The sequence below is a fragment of the Vigna umbellata genome, chromosome 9 (assembly GCF_029865625.1).
Source record: "Vigna umbellata cultivar VRB3 chromosome 9, Vumbellata_1.0, whole genome shotgun sequence".
NCBI classification, from domain to species: Eukaryota; Viridiplantae; Streptophyta; class Magnoliopsida; order Fabales; family Fabaceae; genus Vigna; species Vigna umbellata.
In genome coordinates, this window is record NC_142173.1 from 36,164,135 (window position 1) to 36,186,227 (window position 22,093).

A 22,093-nucleotide genomic window follows, 5' to 3' on the forward strand; every position below is an offset into this window, starting at 1 on the left:
GCATATTGGCTAGACATAGGAATATGAGGGTTGGTTGCCGTTAAGCTTCTGCACTTCAGAATTAATTATTAGGAATGCTAGGAATTGTATGAACTCGTAATTAAGGATAGGCCTTCTTGCAAGGTGATTTAGAGAGTGACATTAACATTGATGAAAGGAATGATGAATTCCTAAAACTATATGAGAGTGGATAAGATGAAATTGATAACCCCAACAACATACTCATCCATCTAATTCATTAAAGTGTTTCTATTCCTCTTTTCCATTGATCAAATTCATGCATACATGTTGAATTACCGTCTTTTGCATTTAAAACCTACAATCAATAGTTCACAAGTCTCAAATAATCAACAAATCATATAACTAACTAGGCCGTGAGTCCTTTGGGAGAACGATACTTGGTCTTACCGAGTTTATTACTTGATACGATTCGGTCACACTTGCCGAGGTTTAAACAAGTTTTTGGCACCGTTTTTCGGTGTTCATAAATTTGTCATCACACTCCTGGGCAAAATCAAGACGCAAATCAAGGAATAGTTCAAAGGACATCAGGGAAGTGACACAAACTCAGCACACAGAAAACAAAGACTAACAAGGAAAGAAATAGAATTACACCGTTCTCGAGGAATCTGGACGAATAATAGAAGTAGAAAATATATCCAGCACAGAATGAATCAGAAAAAGCAAATACTCATGAGATCATCCAAGCAATTCAAGACATGACAAAATGATCAATCAGCTCAAGAGGTGAATCAAAAGTAACAAAACCTCACAGATGCGCTATCATTGTATCTCTCAAGTGTTTAGGATAAACAATGTCAACTCAGTGCACTCAAGAAAGCAAACACAAATAAACTTGGCAAGCCTCTAATATCAACACTCAAGCACATACGCATATTCAAATCAAAAGGTCATTTCATAGTTGTAATGGGGCCAGGGACAAGGGAGGATATATCTGGATAAGAAGCTATAAACCAAAAGAAATAGAGGGTAATGGGAAACAAGTGTAAACATAATCAAATCACACCCAGACCTCTAATTCAATCCTCTTCTTGACTCCATTATTCACAATTTTTCACAATTTTTTTTTCATTCATTTTTTTTTCTATATTTTTTTTCATCCTGTCTCTTTTCTTTTCTCTCTTTTCAAAACAAAACTGTAAAAGACAAGATACACATATATTTACAAAAACAAAACAGGAAGAGGAACCAACTAGCCAACTCATCAGAAACCCCCAGGAGACCACACTTGTTCCCAAAACACTTCCAAAGCTCCAAAATTCCCTAAGGTTCAGGTAAACATGGTTTTTCACTTAGGGCTAGTTTATGAGCTTCAAAACAAAGAAATGAGGAAAGTACAGGCTCAAAAGGGGTTATCAAAGGATTAGAATAAGGTAAGCTTATTTGGCTAGAGAGGTTCAAGAACAACATTGCCTTTATCACTTCCAAACATGCATATCAATCAAGAGCTATCAACAAGAGTCAAGCCAAGGCATATGCGCAGGCAATCAAGAGACATATCACACAAGAAAGAACATAAAGTGGCTCAAATCTCACACACGGTAATTGTCACAATCAATTCAACCTCTCAAACATCATAATCATCTTCCCAAGCAGAGAAAAGCAAGGATTTCAAACCAATTAGAGTATCAATGAAGTGAAAGACACATCTACAACCTAAACAAAGTCCAAAAATCAAGAGAAACAGGTAAAACTGTACACAAGACACAACAAAAACTACTTAGAAAACAAGATCTAAACAAAGAAAAATCTCCCCAAATAGACCACACTTAAACTACACAATGCCCTCAGTGTGTCATGATTATCAGAACAGTCAGAAGATATAGACAAGTGCAATAAAAGTGAGGAGGGAAGGAGAAAAGGGACTCCCCTTAGTCAGAGGGAAAAAGAGGCGGGGTCGACCAAAGACGTCTCCTCCACCACTGCATCCAACAAAGAAGGATTTCTGAGGAAGGGCTTCAGTCTGTGCCCATTAACCTTGAAGCTTTCAGCTGCGGATGGACCTTGGATCTCTACTGCACCATAAGGATAGACATTAGTCACAACCAAAGGTCCAGTCCACTTTGATCTCAACTTACCACCCATGAGTCCGAGCCTAGAGTTATACAATAAAACTTGTTGGCCAACCTCGAAGTCTTTTCTAACAATAGAACTGTCATGGAACTTCTTTGTCCTTTCCTTGTAGAACTTCGAGTTCTCATAGGCCTCAAATCGGATCTCATCCAATTCATTCAATTGCAACTTTCTTTCCTCTGCAGCTTGGTCCATGGAGAAGTTGCAAGTCTTCACAACCCAGTATGCCCGATGCTCAATCTCAACCGGTAGGTGACATGCCTTTCCAAAGACAAACCGGTAGGGAGACATCCCTATCGGTGCTTTGTAGGCAGTCCTGTGGGCCCAAAGAGCATCGTCCAACCTATTGCTCCAATCTTTCCTATTGGGCAGGACAATCTTCTCCAAAATTCTCTTAATCTCCCTGTTTGAGATCTCTGCTTGCCCATTTGTTTGGGGGTGGTAAGATGTAGAGACTTTGTGTACCACCCCGTACTTCTTTAGTAAGGCTTGCATTGATCTGTTGCAAAAATGGGTTCCTTGATCACTAACAATTGCTCGGGGCACTCCAAACCTGCAAAAGAGGTGAGATCTAACAAAATCTACAACAACTCAAGCATCGTTAGTTCTGGTGGCTCTAGCTTCCACCCATTTTGAAACATAATCCACAGCTAGGAGAATATAAGAGAAACCAAAAGAAACAGGAAAGGGACCCATGAAATCTATACCCCAGACATCAAATACCTCACAGAACAGCATGGGTTGTTGAGGCATCTGTTGTTTCCATGAAAGTTGTCCTCCTGCTCTCTGACATGGCTCGCAGGTGCTGTAAATCCTCTCAGCATCCTTAAAGATGGAGGGCCAATAGAAACCACAATCTAACACCCTGCGAGCCGTTCTTTGAATTCCCAAATGACCACCAGGTGAGGAAGCGTGACAAAACTGTAGGACCGAGTTAATCTCATGGTCCGGAATGCATCTTCTTATAATCTGATCACTGCACAACTTCCACAAATATGGGTCATCCCAAATGTAATACTTAGCATCGCTCTTAATTTTAGCAATTTGAGCACGCGATACTGAGGGAGGAAAAACAGAAGCACTCAAATAATTGACGATATTTGCAAACCAAGGGGTAGGGTAAGAAAGTGAAACCGTCCATAAGCTTTCATCAGGAAAGTTATCCTGGATAGGCAAAACATTGGCTTCATCCTCAGCTCTCTCAATCCTGTTGAGGTGGTCAGCAACCAGATTTTGTGCTCCACTCCTGTCTTGGATTTGCAGATCAAACTCTGGGAGTAGGAGCATCCACCTAATCAATCTAGGCTTCGACTTAGCCTTCTTCAATAGAAACTTAAGAGCTGCATGGTCAGTGAAAACAATGACGGGAGAACCAAGCAAATAAGATCTAAATTTGTCAAGAGCGAACACAATGGCTAAGAGCTCTTTCTCAGTGGTGGTGTAGTTCGCTTGGGCAGCATCTAAAGTCCTGGAAGCGTAGTAGATCACTCGAGGCAACTTATCAATCTTTTGTGTCAAGACAGCCCCCAATGCATAATTGGATGCATCACACATAAGCTCAAAAGGGGCTGTCCAATCTGGTGCCTGAATGATCGGAGTGGTGATCAAAGCTTCCGTCAGGCGGTCAAAAGCCTGTTTGAATCTATCATCAAAGTCAAACTCAATGTCTTTCTGTAACAGTTTGGACAAGGGAAGCGCTTTCTTGCTGAAGTCCTTGATGAAGCGCCTATAGAAACCTGCATGCCCAAGAAAAGATCGAACCTCTCGCACGCAAGAGGGGTAAGGCAATTGCGAAATCACAGATATTTTTGTAGGATCTACCTCTATTCCCTTCCTTGAAATGATATGCCCTAACACTAGACCTTGTTCAACCATGAAATGACATTTCTCAAAATTTAGAACAAGGTTGTTATCAATGCATCTTTTCAAAACCTTTTCCAAACTGTCTAAACATGTATCAAATGAGGATCCATATACAGTAAAATCATCCATGAACACCTCTATGCAATTTTCAAGAAAATCGCTAAAAATGCTAAGCATGCACCGTTGGAAGGTACCAGGGGCATTGCACAGGCCAAATGGCATCCTCCTATAGGCAAAAGTGCCAAAGGAGCAGGTGAACATGGTTTTCTCTTGGTCCTCAGGAGCAATATTGATTTGAAAATAGCCAGAAAACCCATCAAGAAAGCAATAATGAGATTTACCTGCCAGGCGCTCTAGCATCTGATCAATGAATGACAGGGGGAAGTGATCTTTCCTGGTTGCTTGATTGAGCCTCATGTAATCAATGTAGACTCTCCAGCTGTTTTGCACTCTGGTAGGAATCAACTCATCTTTCTCATTCTTTATCACCGTGAGGCCTGTCTTCTTGGGTACAACATGGATCGAGCTCACCCATTGGCTATCTGATATGGGGTAGATGCTCCCAGCTTGTAGAAGCTTGGTCACCTCCTTCTTGATGACATCCATAATCACGGGGTTTTGCCTTCGTTGTGGTTGCCTAATCGGCTTTGCCCCCTCTTCTAGAAGAATTTTTTGCATACAAGTAGATGGGCTGATGCCAGGTATGTCAGCCAATGTCCAACCAATGGCCCTCTTGTGCTTCCTCAGCACACTCAACAACTTCTCCTCTTGAATAGCATCAAGGGAGGTGGAAATGATCACAGGTTTCTTCTCATCATCCTCCAAGTAAGCATACTTGAGGTTATCTGGAAGCTGTTTCAACTCTAGAGTAGGTGCCTGCAAGTCAGATTCATTTGTGCTTCCTACAAAGTGGTTAGTGCATTCTGACTCCAAAGAATTCACAGGTAAGGGCGGAACACCTATCTCATCAGGCTCCAAATCCATATCCATGACAATTACATTATCAACATCATCAATATCAAGAACATCATCAACATCATGGATATCAAAATCCTCTTCAAAATCAACATCATTCTCAAATTCAGATTCAATGCATGTATGTAGAGAAGATAGAAAAGATAGAAAAGAATGCCCTTTCTTATGCAAAGAATCAAACTCATCAACAACATATTTATCAATAATGTCATCCAACATGTCAATCTTAAAAATAGAATGGTCCTCAGTTGGGAACTTCATTGCATCAAGAATATTAAAGTGAACCACAATATCAGCAATTTCCATGGATAAAGTTCCAGCATACACATCAATCTTGGTTCGAGCAGTTTTCAAAAATGGCCTGCCTAAGATGATGGGAGCGGATCCATGAGAGAATCCCTCCTCCATTTCCAAAACATAAAAGTCGGCAGGAAAAATCAGTTCACCAACCCTAACCAAGACATCCTCTATGTAACCTGTTGGGTGGGTAACACTCCTATCGGCCAACTGAATGACCACACCTATAGGTTGCAAAGGACCTAGAGACAAAGATTTATATATAGACGAAGGCATGACATTAATAGAAGCACCCAAATCAAGCATAGCATTTTCAAATTTACTATTTCCAATCATACAAGGAATGCAAAACGTACTTGGGTCCTTGCACTTTTCAGGAATGTGCGGGACTGACTTACCAATAAGTGCGGATACATTCCTACCCAAGCTGATCCTTTCATCACCTTTCATTTTCCTCTTATGTGTGCACAGCTCCTTCAAGAATTTTGCATACTTCGGAATCTATTTGATTGAATCAAGTAGAGGTATGTTTACCTCTACCTTACTGAAGGTTTCCAATATTTCCTTGTCCACCTCTTCCATCTTTTTGCTAGGCATTGCCTTTGAAGGAAAGGGAAGAGGGATAGGTCGCTGAGGTAATGTAGGAGATGCACTGGTGGTAGTGGTGGAAGAAGAAGAAGGTCCACCTGGAGAAGAAGTACAACCACCGGAAGAGGAAGAATGGCCACCTACTTCAAATGTTCTGCTTGGACCAGCCTGGTCCTCTTTTCTGAGAAAAGTAGCAGGTGTGGGAGTAGGTGTAGGAGTTGGCTCTATGGGCATAACAATTTGCTTCCCCGATCTTAGGGTAATGGCACTCACATTCCTCGGATTTTGCACAGTCTGGGATGGTAACTTATCAGAATTTTGTGACTGTGCTTGGTTGAGCTGTGTTGCCATCTGACCTATCTGATTAGTAAGATTCTGAATAGAAGCTCTAGTTTCTTGCTGAAACTGCTGAAACTGCATATTCTGAGGTCTGGTTTCCTACTGAAACTGCATATTCTGAGCAGTCATCTGTCTCAACATCTCCTCTAATGAAAGCTCAGAAGAAGAAATGGGAGGTTGGGGAGTTGGCTGGGCAGGAATCTCTTGCTGCTGTTGCCTCTTATATCTCTGAATATGTGGAGGTACATATGGTTTATTACCTGCAGCATTATGGAAATGTGGTGGTTGTTGTTGTGGCTGCTGCTGTTGTTGTGAATTATTAGACCATCTACAATTTGGGTGATTCTTCCACCCTGGGTTATATCTGTTGTTGGACAAGTCATAACTTTGCTGTTGTGGTTGCCTGTTGGTTTGTATGTTTGCAGCATGGGCTGGAGGTGCATCATGGCCAATAGGTTGCTGCAAAGCAGGGCAGTCATCTGTATGGTGATCACTGGAAAGACATATACCACATAGTCGTGTAACAGATGCAAATGGAGATGCTGGTCTTTGATTTGAAGCCATCTGTGCCACCAAATTCATAAGAGAATCAAGCTTGCTTTCCAATTTCCTATCAGCAGATGATGAAGACTGGGTAGCAATATCATGTACTCCCCTCACCACAATGGTGTCACTTCTGGTGCTAAACTGTTGGGAGTTGGAAGCCATCTTTTCAACCAAGTGCCTGGCTTCAGTAGGCGTCGTATCTCCTAGTGCTCCACCACTGGCAGCTGATGGACAAATTTATGATCACCAAAATATGATGTCACAAACTTGTTTTACAATCGGCAAGTATGACCGAATCGTTCAAGTAATAAACTTGGTAAGACCAAGTATCGTTCTCCCAAAGGACTCACGACCTAGTTTAGTTATGTGGTTTGTTGATTAGCTAAGACTTAAGAACGAAATAATTGAAGTTTAATATGCAAAACAGAAAATAAACATGTATGCATGAGGTTTTGATCAATGGCAAAAGCAAAGGGCAAGCACTTTCAATGAAATATATATATGAATATGTTGTTGGGGGTCAATTTCATCTTATCCACTCTCATATATTTTAGGAATTCAACATTCAAATCATCATTGTTAATGCCACTCTCTAAAGTACCTTTCAAGAAGGCTTCTCCCTAATTACGAGTTCATACAATTCCTAGCATTCCTAATAATTAGTTCATCAAGTGCAGGAGCTTAACGACAACCAATATACTATTGGGATGAAATTCCCCGGATCTAGACTGCCCCGTACGTTCCCGTATCGACAAAATCAATAATCATGCATTGAATGAGTTAAACAAAGCAAGCATTGAGCAAAGAGGAAAAACCCTAACTAATGATGAAAGAAAGCATAAGTCTTAGATTAAGATGCAAGCACAAATTCCATATATGAGAGCTTCAAAAGATTACATTGATTCCCCAACAAACATACAAGGTTTAGTTCACCATATTCATGGTGAACCTAGATGAACAATAATGAAAGAATGAAGGATAAAACCCTAGAAAGGTGAAGAGGTAGCCTGAGCATCCAAGATCCTCCTTCAAAAGGGTGGAGAAGAGAGTGTTTGCTTCGTTTCTGCCAAAGATACCAACCCTAAGACATCTAGGTCTTTAAATAGGACATAAAAATAATAGAAAATGGGTCCAGGCCCAAACAGATCATAAAATCGCATAAAACTGGCCCAAAACTCGTCTGGTTGACTTTTTTCGTATTCTGGTTGACTGGTTGACTTTTTGGTTGACTGGTTGACTTTTCTGGTTGACTGGTTGACTTTTATGGTTTCTGGTTGACTTTTCTGATTCCATCTCTCTCCTTCTTCACTTCTTTCACTAAATTCACCTTAAAACCTGCACAAAAACACTGAAATCAAGCATAAACCTGTCCAGCTCTCTTATTTCTGAAAATATGGATAAAAGCATGATTTCAAGCTAGTTTCTAAGTGTAAAGGTTGCTTTTTGTGTCAATTTTAAGCATGAAAATAACAGTTTTTCAACTGTTATCAGCAGCATCAATCATACTCCATTCCATGTTGTTGAGACCTTCATAAAAATACTGGAGATGGAGTTGCTCTGGTATCTGATGGTGAGGACAACTTTCACAATGCTTCTTGAATCTCTCCCAGTACTCATATAAGCTCTCTCCACCAAGCTGCCTAATCCCCGTTATGTCTTTTCTGATAGCTGTGGTTCGGGATGCTGGGAAAAACTTCGCTAAGAACAACCTCTTCATATCATCCCAGCTGGTGATGGATCTAGGCGCTAAGTAGTATAACCACTCCCTTGATGTACCTTCTAGTGAATAAGGAAATGTCCTTAAGAAGATGTGATCTTCAGGAACATCTTGAGGCCTCATTGATGAACACACATAGTGGAAATCTTTCAGATGCTTATGTGGACACTCACCTGCAAGGCCATGAAACTTGGGCAACAAATGGATTAGTCCAGTCTTGAGAACAAATGGTACGTCCTCATCAGGATATTGGATGCACAAGCTTTCATAAGTGAAATCAGGTGCAACCATCTCCCAAAAAGTCCTCTCGCGAGGTGGAGGTTGTGCCATATTGTTCTCAGTGTGAAAAGTAACAGAATGAGAATCAGATGCAGAAGCAACAGATTCAGTAGATGCAGTATGCACAAAGTATTGAGCAGTAGATTCAGAATCAGCAGTAGGATGCACAGTATCTAATGGAACTGACTCAAAAACAGACTCTAAAGATAAATTTCTAGAATGCCTAGCTAACCTATGAAAAGTCCTATCAATCTCAGGATCAAAGGGTGGTATGGGTCCAGGATTGCCCCTAGTCATGCACTAAGTCACAACACCCTACAACCATGAAATGATAGCACACAAATTTCAAACACACAAAACAATCTAAGCAAATAAAACACACATACTCAAACATACAAGACAAAATATATACTAACACACACACAACACACTAACACAACAAAATACCTAAAACCAAACCATTGGTCCCCGGCAACGGCGCCATTTTGTTAAGAGGGTCGCACCTCACACAAAAGTTGTTTGCATAAAAGAATGCAATATAGTACTAGGAATTGACTCCTAGGTTGTCTCTCGAGGACCAAATGTTGTTCAAGGATTAGGTCAGACACGTAGGGGGGGTTTGTGAAAGGATTTGTGAATGCAAATGATTAAATTAAAATGACAATTAAACACAATCGAACATAATTAAAAGCATTAAAGTGTATGAAAACATTAAAGTGAACGATGCCAGACATAAATATCCAAACACAATTCAAATTGTAAAAATGCAATGATTAAGCTAAAACATTAGATGCACAATGTCGTCATCTATCCTACGCATTCACCACCAAAGAGAAGAAAATCAACTCAACATGATATAAAATATTTTAAGGCAAACAAATAAAAGAAAATAAAACTTCTCAACTATGACCCGCTCATTTACCAAAAGAAATTAAAAACACTTTAATTGATACCTATCACCGTGCAACTACTACTTCAAGTTGTCCATTAACAAATAAATAAAAGAAATGCTTCAAATGGCCGTGGGCCACTTCTTCCTTCACGTGAATCAACTTCCACGGTTCCACTTTTGCTACCATGAATCAGCACTCCACCTCTTCTACCGTGAATGTGCCTCCCAAAATCAATCAATCATAAGCCCCTTAAAAGCCGTGACCATGTGCGTGATTTAATGCTTCCAACCGTGACATGGTCCCTCCTAATAATGCTGGAATGCTACTCCAAATGAAATGCCCTTCTATTGCTAAAGCCAAATGAATCACACCGCATGTGCTTCCCCTATTTCCGTGATGGACTTTGGAGTAAACCCTTATGACGTGACAGCAGCAGCTCTTCTCGGTGACAACCCTCCATCCAATCTCAAATCACGCAAGAGCTCTCTGGATTAAACCATCTCATCCGGCCATGTGTCCGCGTTCCACTCTCTGGAGCTCTCCCTATTCAACAACCATTTTTTTTCTTCAACCGAGAGCCCCTGGACGCGTCACTCCCTCTAAGGACGTGGCAGCTCCAACTGGGTGCAGCAACCTGAGCGTGTCTCTCCCAAAACCCAACCAATCTCCGTGTGAAAGCAGGCCCTCCATCCCATCATCACCAACCCGTCAGCATATTGGAATTAAAAGACAAAAAGAACATTCAATAAAAGTGTTGTAACCAAATGGAAGCGGCAATGAGAATTCAGCAAAGATGATAAAAATTCATTCCATTCCTTCAATTCAAAAACAACGTTCAGCCCCTAAGAAAAAGTTTCGCCACTACAATAGTCTCCCCTCAAAACTCAAAAGACCGAGAGCGTAAAAAAATTGTGTGGCAAGTGGCGGCTTTAGCCCTTGGCCGTGTGTCCTCTCTTTAATAGGGGTGGGGTCCACACAATAAAACCCTAGGGTCCAAGTCACTAACCTCTAATTTTGGGTCTAATCTAGTTTACCAAAAATTGACCCAAAATGTAAGAGTTGATTCAAAAGTTCTAAACTACTGAATTACAATTTAATTAATTTTGAAATGTCTGTGTGGAAAGTCTTGAATTTAATTGCATTCTTTGTGATGTCCCAAAATGTATCTCCAAAATTTTTCCTGCAATCAATGATGAAAATAATTAACTCAGATAATTCAACTTAATTAAAATAAGAATTTCTGGTCAAATTAGGCACAATTAGCAAAAACGGAAAAATACCGGACATTAAAGCACAAGTCCCCGATTAATTCTAGCATAAGAAACTAAGTGAAGTGAAGAAAATATTGACTCATCACTTGTCGTCATCTCCTTCGCCGAACCCTAGTGCATCAATGTCGTCGCCGCTTCAAAATCCAACATCGTCATCGCGCCTCTGTGAGTTCGACAAACTCGAAACACCATCACCTCCTCCAAGCCAGCATCCAAAACGGCCACCACCTGCACTCAGAAAAACCACAAAGCAAAACCCAATCCTTTCGCAAAATCGACGGACCAGCCAAATATCCGTCAAGGCCGTAGGTTCTCCACCTTTCCGCTGCAATCGCCTCCACCGTGAAGCAAGAACGCGTCAGTGCCGCTGCCAACATCTCATACCTGTAAATCCAAAACCCCAGAACAGAAATCGCCACTGGAACCACCGTGGCAGCCTCCACATTCTCGTGCCTCCATGTTTTCAGCAAGAACGGCAGCGTTGGAAGCCCCTCCTCTTTTCCTCATGGCAGCGCAGGTGCAGGGGCAAGCTCTTTCCCCAATCTGAAACCTAATTTGGGAGAAATGGGGAATTCCACATGGCAAGGTCTCATTGGCCGTGCCCTTCCTCAGTCAAAGTCGGTCAACACTGCTTAAGTCTGGTCAAAGCTGGTCAACAGGGATTCTGGTGTAATTTTGGAAAATTCAGAAGGGGCTAAAGTGCAGATAGAAGAAATTTCAAGGCATTTGTGCAATTTTGGAAAGCTTGAAAAGCTAAAAGATAAAATTCAGTTGTTTTATTAATGTAATTTGGGAATATCAACCGAAAATATCTTCCAAATAATGCTATAATTATCTAAATCTTTTAGTTATTTGGAAGATATAAGATAAAAGATTTTGTCAACTGAATATTAAGAGTCCAAGCCCAATCAAGTCCTATATAAAGAGACCCAGGGGGGGACTTCACTTCACTTAATTCATTCTCTCATACTCCTCTCACTTTTCTTTCATCATGTATTCAACTCCATTCATGGAGAGCTAAGCATCTAGGGCTATTCTACTGTAATTCCATGATGGATTCTGAGGTTACATTCAGTTAATGCAATTGTTTACTTTGATTATTGATTTAAGTTATTCTCTCTATGTCTTTCATCTCTCTATCTTGTTAAAAGTAAAGATTTTTGCATCATAATTTGTTTGAATCTACATGCATATTGATTATATGAGTTCTAGGGTTTTTAGGTTTAATTAAGAATCTAGTTTGATTTAATTTAGGAACTTTCATATAATTAAATGGTTTTTACTATCAATTGAGAATGTACTTTGGTTGGTAGTAATAATTTCAACTATAATTAATTGAGAATTTATTTTGATTGATTAAATTTTAACTTGGTTAAGGGATTTAAGAATAGACATGATTAAACACAATAGAATTTGATTGAGAATGTACTTTGGTTGAATTTATTATGAATAATCTAGAAAGGTTTTGTATTTGATTGAGAATTTACTTTGGTTAAATGCATGATCGCCCTAAAATTAATTAAGAATGTACTTTAATTAATTTGAAACTTAAACAATAATTAATTGAACAATTATTCGTGAATAACTGATGAGTCGTTATTTCTTGAATTATATTTAGTTTATTGCACTTAAATAACCAGGGAATTGTGTTTAATTGTTTGTTATTTCCCAGTTTTCCGAATTCCGCTTAATTTGGTCAGAAATTTGTAATTGTGCTAATTTGGATTTTCTGAGCTGATTAAGTGCAATTTTGAAATGCAGGAAAATTTCGGAAATACATTTTGGGACATCAGGAAGAATGTCAAATAAATTCAAGACTCTCCAGACAGACATTTTTGAATTAATTAAATTGTAATTCAGTAGTTTAAAAATTTCTGTATCAACTCTTATATTTTGGGTCAATTTTTGGTAAATTAGATTAGACCCAAAATTAGAAATTAATGACTTGGACCCTAGGGTTTTAGTGTGTGGACCCCATCCCTATTAAAAGGAGGACACACGTCCTTAGAGGAGCCCTAGCCGCCACTTGACCGGACCACTTACTTTGTTTTGGCCACTGTTTTTAGTTTCTCTTCTCTCGGTCTTGAACGTTGGGAGCATGAATGAAAAGCACATTTTGAATTTTTTTCCATTTCCTTTTTGCAAGCCCTGGATTCATGAGAATGTTTATTTGATTTTCATTATGAAGAGTGCAAGGTTTAAGTCCAACATTGTCACGGTGTGAGAGAATGGTAGCAGTAAGGTGTTGGTGAGGTGGAGTTGGAAGGTGTGACGAGCAGCAGCAGTATGCGGTAGCCACCTTGGAAGCAAAGCTGGAAACTTTAGAAGAGAAGTAGCACGGAGAAGAGAAAGGTGACGGGATGGAGAATGGCTGATGTTGAACGAAGAAGTGGAGCTGGGATTCTTCTTGGAAGCAATGTCACGTTGTTGAGCTGGAAGAGAATGGTGTGTGTTGAAGCGGTGATGATTGATTGAGAAAAAAAACCAGCCCTTCGTTGTGCAAGCCAAGCTTATTTCGAAGATTGGCGAGAAGAAGATTAAGGAAGCTTTGGGGTGTTACGGCTGGAAGGCTTTGATTAATTGAGAGTAGTAGTGGTACGGTGGTAAATTGGGAGAGAGAGAAATGGAATTGGCGTGTTGGAAGCAAAGATGCTGCTGGAACGTGTTGGAGAATTGGGGTGCCACGGCTTGGTTGGAGGAGAATAGAAGATTCATTTACCTTTAGATAGAAGAAGAAGCACGGTGCACTTTAATTGAATAAAAAAATTGTGTGCAGTATTGGATGTGTGCTGAAACGTGGAGAATGAAATGGGTGCAAGTCTTTTATTTATTTGAGAGGTAGATTAGGTAGAAGAAGGGAAGCTGCAGTAGGTGTCACGGTGGGGCCATGCTGGAAGAAAAGAGAATGGCTTTTGATTTATGCAATGAAGGAGTAGATTAGGTAGAAGAGTGATTCACGTGAATGTGGACCATAGTGAGCACGGTGATGGAGCATTTTCAAGAGACTAGAAAGTTTTATTCTCTTTAGTTAATCATTTAAGGAAGATGGTGCAGAGGTGTGAAATTTTTATTTGGAAAAAGAAGTGGGATACGTTGGAGATGTGGTGTCACGGATAAGGAGGAAGAGCAATTGGTGTGCATCATCTTTTAGTTCAATAGTTGATATTTTTATTTGGTTTTGAATTCACTTTTTGCGTTTTTGTCTCAATGCATTTAGATCTGCACTTTGATTTAATTTTGTTCTATTTGAATTTTGTTTGATGGGTTGTTATTATTTGTCGTTGCAATTTCCAATTTTTTGTTGCAATTTGATTTTGTTCACTGTCATGCACTTTAATGCTTTCAATTATGTTTGATTGTATTTAATTTCCTGTTTTAAGTTTAGTTCATTTTGAGTCACAAAAACACTTTCAAAACCCCCCCCACTCTGTGTTTGACCTGAGATTTGAACCAAATTTGGTCCTTGAGAGACGACCTAGGAGTCATGTCCTAGCACTATACTGCATTCTTTTATGCACAATTTTTGTGGGAGGTGCGACCCTCTCATCAAAATGGCGCCGTTGCCGGGGATCAATGGTTCGGTCTTAGGTTTTTGTCTTGTATGTTTGAGTGTGTGTGATTTGTTTGTTTAGGTTGTTTTGTGTGTTCAAAATTTTTGTGATATCGTTTCATGATTTTGGGGTGTTGTGACTTAGTGCATGACTAGGGGAAATCCTGGGCCTATACCACCCTTTGATCCTGAGATTGATAGAACTTTTCATAGGTTAGCTAGGCATTCTAGAAATTTATCTTTAGAGTCTGTTTTTGAGTCTGTTCCATTGGATACTGTGCATCCCACTGCTGAGTACTTTGTGCATACTGCATCTACTGCATCTGTTGCATCTGCACGTGATTCTGATTCTGATTCTGTTGTTTTTCACACTGAGAACAATATGGCACAACCTCCACCTCGTGGGAGGACTTTTAGGGAGATGGCTGCACCTGATTTCGATATCGAAAGCTTGTGCATCCAATATGCTGATGAGGGCGTTCCATTTGTTCTCAAGACTGGACTGATCCATTTGTTGCCCAAGTTTCATGGTCTTGCAGGTGAGAGTCCTCATAAGCATTTGAAGGAATTCCACATTGTCTGTTCTAGTATGAAACCACATGATGTTCCTGAAGAGCACATCTTCTTGAAGGCATTCCCTCATTCATTGGAAAATGTTGCTAAGGATTGGTTGTATGGTTTGGCGCCTAGATCCGTCACTAGCTGGGATGATCTGAAGAGGCTGTTCTTAGATAAATTTTTTCCAGCAGCCCGGACCACAGCTATCAGAAAAGACATAACTGGGATTAGGCAGCTTGGTGGAGAGAACTTATATGAGTATTGGGAGAGATTCAAGACACTTTGTGCTAGTTGTCCCCACCATCAGATACCTGTGCATCTCCTTGTCCAGTATTTCTATGAGGGTTTGAACAACATGGACCGTGGTATGATTGATGCTGCCAGTGGTGGAGCTCTTGGAGACACCACACCTGCTGAGGCCAGGCAATTGATTGAGAAGATGGCCTCCAACTCCCAGCAGTTTAGCACCAGGAATGATGCCATTGTGGTGAGGGGCGTACATGATGTTGTTGCCCAGTCTTTATCAGCTGTTGAAAGCAAGTTGGAAGGAAAGATTGACTCTCTTACGAAGATGGTGACACAGTTGACTACCAACCAGAGATCTGCAGCTCCATCTGCATCTGTTGCACGACTATGTGCTATTTGTCCTTCCAGTGACCACTATACAGATGTTTGTCCTTCTTTGCAGCACTCTGCTGCCTCTGATGCGCCTCAGGCTTATGCTACGAACATCTACAACAACAGGCAACAACAACAGCAAAATCATGACTTATCCAGCAACAGGTACAACCCAGGTTGGAGGAATCACCCCAATCTGAGATGGAACAATGCGCCACAGCATCAACAGCAGGCACCACCTTTCCAGAATGCTGGAGCACCTAACAAATATGTGCCTCCACCAATGCAACAACACCAGAGGCAACAACAACAGCACCAACAAGAGGCACCTACCCAGCCAGTTGCCCAACCTTCCACTTCGTCTGAACCTTCATTGGAAGAGTTAGTGAGACAGATGACTATGCAAAACCTGCAGTTTCAGCAGGAGACTAGAGCTTCCATACAGAGTCTCACTAACCAGATGGGTCAGATGGCTACTCAGATAAACCAGGCGCAGTCTCAGAATTCGGATAAGTTACCATCCCAGACTGTGCAGAACCCAAGGAATGTGAGTGCCATAACCTTTAGATCAGGGAAGCAGATTTTTGTGCCTTCAGAGCCCGCTTCTACACCTACACCCATGCCTGCTACTTGTCCTAGAAAGAACAACCATGACGGTCCGAGCAAGGCATTTGAGGTGGGTGAATCTTCTTATCCAGCTGGTGGTTCTTCTTCAAGTGGATCTTCTCCCTCTTCCACCACCACCGCTGCCGCACCTTCTCCATTGGTTGACCGACCTATCCCTCTACCATTCCCTTCACGGGCACTTCCTAGCAAAAAGATGGAAGATGTGGATAAGGAAATTCTGGAGACCTTCAGGAAGGTAGAGGTGAACATACCTCTACTTGATGCCATCAAGCAGATACCGAAGTATGCCAAATTCTTGAAGGAGCTGTGCACACACAAGAGGAAGATGAAGGGAAATGAGAGAATTAGCATGGGAAGGAATGTATCTGCGCTTATTGGTAAGTCGGTCCCGCACATCCCTGAAAAGTGCAAGGACCCAGGTATATTTTGCATTCCTTGTGTGATTGGAAACAATAAATTTGAAAATGCCATGCTTGATTTGGGTGCTTCTGTTAATGTCATGCCTTTATCTATATATGCTTCTTTGTCTCTGGGTCCTTTGCAAACCACGGGTGTGGTCATTCAGTTGGCTAATAGGAGTGTTACCCACCCAGCAGGTTTCATAGAGGATGTCTTGGTTAGGGTTGGTGAATTGATTTTTCCTGCTGACTTTTATGTTTTGGAAATGGAGGAGGGATTCTCTCATGGATCCGCTCCCATTATCTTAGGCAGGCCATTCTTGAAAACTGCCCGAACTAAGATTGATGTGTATGCTGGAACTTTGTCTATGGAATTTGCTGATATTGTTGTTCATTTTAATATCCTTGATGCAATGAAATTTCCAGCTGAGGACCATTCTCTGTTTAGGATCGATGCATTGGATGACATTATTGATAGATATGTTGTTGATGATTTTGATTCTTTGCATAAGAAAGACCATTCTTTTCTATCTTCTCTACATACATGCATTGAATCTGAATTTGAGAATGAGGTTGATTTTGAAGAGAATTTTGATATCCATGATGTTGATGATGTTTTTGATATGGATGATGTTGATAATGTAATTGTCGTGGATATGGATTTGGAGCGTGATGAGATAGGTGTTCCACCTTTACCTGTGAATTCTTTGGAGTCAGAATGCACTAACCACTTTGTAGGAAGTACAAATGAATCTGACTTGCAGGCACCTACTCTTGAGTTGAAACAGCTCCCAGATAACCTCAAGTACGTGTACTTGGAGGATGATGAGAAGAAACCGGTGATCATTTCCACCTCCCTTGATTCTGTTCAAGAGGAGAAGTTGCTTGGTGTGTTGAGGAAGCACAAGAAGGCCATTGGTTGGAGTTTGGCTGACATACCTGATATTAGCCCATCCACATGCATGCATAGAATTCTTTTGGAAGATGGGGCAAGGCCAGTGAGACAGCCACAAAGAAGGCAAAACCCGGTGATCATGGACGTCATCAAGAAGGAGGTGACCAAGCTTTTGCAAGCTGGGATCATCTACCCTATTTCAGACAGTTAGTGGGTTAGCCCCATCCATGTTGTGCCCAAGAAAACTGGCCTCACTATAGTGAAGAATGAGAGGGATGAGCTTATCCCAGCTAGAGTGCAGAACAGTTGGAGAGTCTACATTGACTATAGGAGGCTCAACCAAGCAACCAGGAAGGATCATTTCCCCCTGCCATTCATTGATCAGATGCTGGAGCGCCTGGCAGGTAAATCTCATTATTGTTTTCTTGATGGTTTTTCTGGTTACTTTCAAATAAATATTGCGCCTGAGGATCAAGAAAAAACCACATTCACCTGCCCCTTTGGCACTTTTGCCTATAGGAGGATGCCCTTTGGTCTATGCAACGCCCCTGGTACATTCCAGCGGTGCATGCTTAGCATTTTTAGCGACTTTCTTGAGAATTGCATAGAGGTGTTTATGGATGATTTTACTGTGTATGGATCCTCCTTTGATGCATGTTTAGACAGTCTGGAAAAAGTTTTGAAAAGATGCATAGAAACAAACCTTGTTCTCAATTTTGAGAAATGTCACTTCATGGTTGGACAAGGTTTGGTTCTAGGGCATATCATTTCTGAAAAGGGAATAGAGGTAGACCCTGCTAAGATATCTGTGATTTCGCAGTTGCCTTACCCCTCTTGCGTGCGAGAGGTGCGATATTTTCTTGGACATGCAGGTTTCTACAGGCGCTTCATCAAAGATTTCAGCAAGAAGGCGCTTCCCTTGTCCAGACTGTTGCAGAAAGATATTGACTTTTCTTTTGATGACAGATGCAAGCAGGCGTTTGATTGCCTGAAGGAAGCTTTGACCACCGCCCCTATCATTCAGGCACCAGATTGGACAGCCCCATTTGAGCTCATGTGCGATGCGTCTAATTATGCATTAGGGGCTGTCTTGACACAGAAAATTGACAAGCTGCCGAGAGTGATCTACTATGCTTCACGCACTTTGGATGTTGCCCAGGCAAATTATACCACCACTGAAAAAGAGTTGTTGGCAATTGTTTTTGCCCTTGATAAGTTTAGGTCATATTTGCTTGGATCACCTGTTATTGTGTATACTGACCATGCAGCTCTAAAGTTTCTGTTGAAAAAGGCGGAGTCAAAGCCTAGATTGATCAGGTGGATGCTACTGCTCCAAGAGTTTGACTTGCAAATTGAAGACCGGAGTGGAGCACGAAATTTGGTTGCAGACCACCTAAGCCGGATTGAAAAAGCTGATGATAAGCTGATGTGTTGCCCATACAGGATACCTTTCCTGACGAGAGTTTGTTGATGATTTCTTACTCTCACCCCACTCCTTGGTTTGCACACATTGTAAATTATTTGGTTGCTTCTGTTTTTCCTCCTTTAGCATCACGTGCTCAGATTGCTAAAATTAAGAGCGATGCTAAGTATTATGTTTGGGATGACCCATATCTGTGGAAGTTGTGCAGTGACCAGGTTACTAGGAGATGCATTCCGGACCATGAGATTGACTCGGTCCTGCAATTTTGTCATGCTTCCTCACCTGGTGGTCATTTGGGGATACAGAGAACAGCTCGCAGGGTGCTGGACTGTGGTTTTTATTGGCCTTCCATCTTCAAAGATGCGGAGAAGATCTGCAGCACTTGTGAGCCTTGTCAGAGAACAGGAGGATCAATTTCACAGAGACAAGAGATGCCTCAACAACCTATGTTGTTCTGCGAGGTGTTTGATGTATGGGGTATAGATTTCATGGGTCCTTTTCATGTTTCTTTTGGTTTCTGTTATATTCTCCTTGCTGTGGATTATGTTTCAAAATGGGTGGAAGCTAGAGCCACCAGGACTAATGATGCTCGGGTTGTTGTAGATTTTGTTAGATCTCACCTCTTTTGCAGGTTTGGAGTGCCTAGAGCAATTGTTAGTGATCAAGGAACCCATTTTTGCAACAGATCCATGCAAGCTTTGCTCAAGAAATATGGGGTGACGCACAGAGTTTCTACACCTTACCACCCCCAAACAAATGGGCAGGCTGAGATCTCCAACAGGGAGATTAAGAGGATTTTGGAGAAGATTGTCCAGCCCAACAGGAAAGATTGGAGCAACAGGTTGGACGATGCTCTGTGGGCTCACAGGACAACTTACAAAGCACCGATAGGGATGTCTCCCTACCGGGTTGTCTTCGGAAAAGCATGTCACCTACCGGTCGAGATTGAGCATCGGGCATATTGGGCTGTGAAGATTTGCAACTTCTCCATGGACCAAGCTGGAGAGGAAAGAAAGTTGCAACTGAATGAATTGGATGAGATCCGATTGGAGGCATATGAAAACTCGAAGTTCTACAAGGAAAGGACAAAGAAGTTCCATGATAGTTCTATTGTTAGAAAGGACTTCGAGGTTGGCCAACAGGTTTTGTTGTATAACTCTAGACTCGGCCTCATGGGTGGTAAGTTGAGATCAAAATGGACTGGACCTTTTGTTGTGACTAATGTTTACCCTTATGGTGTAGTAGAGATCCAAGGTCCATCTACAGCTAAAAGCTTCAAGGTGAACGGGCATAGACTGAAGCCTTTCCTCAGCAACCCTTCTTTAGTGGATGTAGTGGTGGAGGAGACGTCTTTGGTCCACCCCACCTATCCTCCCATCTGACTCAGGGAGTTTCTTTTCTCCTCCCCTCCTCACTTTTATTGCACTTTGTCGATATCTGATGATTGTTCTGATTGTTTGATCTACTGATTGTGACACACTGAGGACATTGTGTCGTTTAAGTGTGGTCTATTAGGGGAGGTTGTTTCTTTGTTCATGTTTCGGTTTTTATTTGTTGTGTCTTGTGTACAGTTTTGCATGTTTTTCGTAAATTCTGGATTGTGGTTAGGTTGTCAGTTTTCTTTCACTTCATTGATACTCTGAGATGTTGGATTCCTTGCTTTTCTTTGCTTGGAAGATGATCATGATGTTTGAGAGTTGAATTGATTGTGACACAAATGCCCTGTGTGAGATTTGAGCCACTTTATGTTCTTTCTTGTGTGTGATATGTCTCTTGATTGCTTGCACATATGCCTTGGCTTGACTCTTGTTGATAATTCTTGACTGATATGCATGTTTGGAAGTGATAAAGGCAGTTTTGTTCTTGAACCTCTCTAGCCAAATAAGCTTACCTTGTTCTAATCCTTTGAGAACTCTTTTTGAGCCTATACTTTCCCCCATTTCTTCATTTCGAATGCTCATACACTAGCCCTAAGTGAAAGACCATGATTACCTTAACCTTAGGGAATTTTGGAGCTTTGGAAGTGTTTTGGGAACAAGTGTGGTCTCTTGGGGGTTTCTGATGAGTTGGCTAGTTGGTTCCTCTTCTTGTTTTGCTTTGGTAAATATATGTGTATCTTGTCTTTTACAGTTTTGTTTTGAAAAGAGAGAAAAGAAAAGAGACAAGATGAAAAAACAAAAGAAAGCAGAAAAATAGTGAAAAAAAAAATGTGAATAATTGTGAATAATGGAGTCAAGAAGAGGATGAAATTAGAGGTTGTGGGTGTGTTTGAATGTGTTTACACTTGTTCCCCATTGCTCCTCTGTTCCTTATGGTTTGTAGCTTCTTATCCAGATATATCCTCCCTTGTCCTTGGCCCCATTACAACCATGAAAAGACCTTTTGATTTGAACATGCATATGTGTTTGAGTATTGATATTAGAGGCTTGCCAAGTCTGTTGTTGTTTGCTTTCTTGAGTGCATTGAGTGACATTGATTTACCTTAAACACTTGAGAGAAACACTGATTGTGTGCATCTGTGAGGCTCTGTTGCTTTTGATTCATCTTTTGAACTGATTGGCTGTTTTCCTTGTGTCAACACCCAATTTCGTCCGGATGACTAAATAATATAGGTCTTTCGTTTTTTTTATTGCATCTTATTTTATTTTATGTTTTTTATGAATTTTATTATTTTATTTTGTTTTTTTTATTTCATTTGATTTTTCATATAAGTATTGTAAAAAGAAAGCAAAAAAAAAAGAAAAAAAAAGAGAAAAGGAAAAAACGGTTACTCCCTCACGCACACGGACTGCCCTTTTGCTCTCGAACAGCACCATCATTCACACACCGGTAACCACCTAACCACTTTTCTTTTTCACTCCCAACTCCATTACCTCCAACAGATCTATCATTCACTGGGGACGATCCTCCATTACCTCCAATACACATCACCTTCATCCCAGGCCTCAGTGGAGGAACACCTCTATTCTTTTCACACAGCGTCTTCATTGTCACCCCTCATAATTCCTCACCAAACCAGATTCAATCTCCAGAATCACTGTCCACTCCAACCTTTGTCTCACCCACGGCCAACACCTATCATCTTCATCCCTTTCTTCTTCCTTTTCATCTTCAACACTCGAGATCAATCATACCTCCCTACCATCACTTCACAGGCATCTT

General features: G+C 41.0%; 1 non-coding gene and 2 pseudogenes across 1 annotated transcript; 2 read left to right on the forward strand and 1 right to left on the reverse strand.

Annotated features, from left to right (window-relative positions):
- Positions 1-1,896: 1,896 nt before the first annotated feature.
- LOC148193399 (uncharacterized) lies at positions 1,897-8,995 on the reverse strand (annotated as a pseudogene).
- Positions 8,265-8,372, forward strand: LOC124844464 (small nucleolar RNA R71). The gene has a single exon (XR_007029368.2). It is a non-coding gene; the product is annotated as a small nucleolar RNA R71 (small nucleolar RNA).
- A 5,559-nt stretch (positions 8,996-14,554) lies between the features above and the next one.
- LOC148193400 (uncharacterized) lies at positions 14,555-19,319 on the forward strand (annotated as a pseudogene).
- Positions 19,320-22,093: the final 2,774 nt, after the last annotated feature.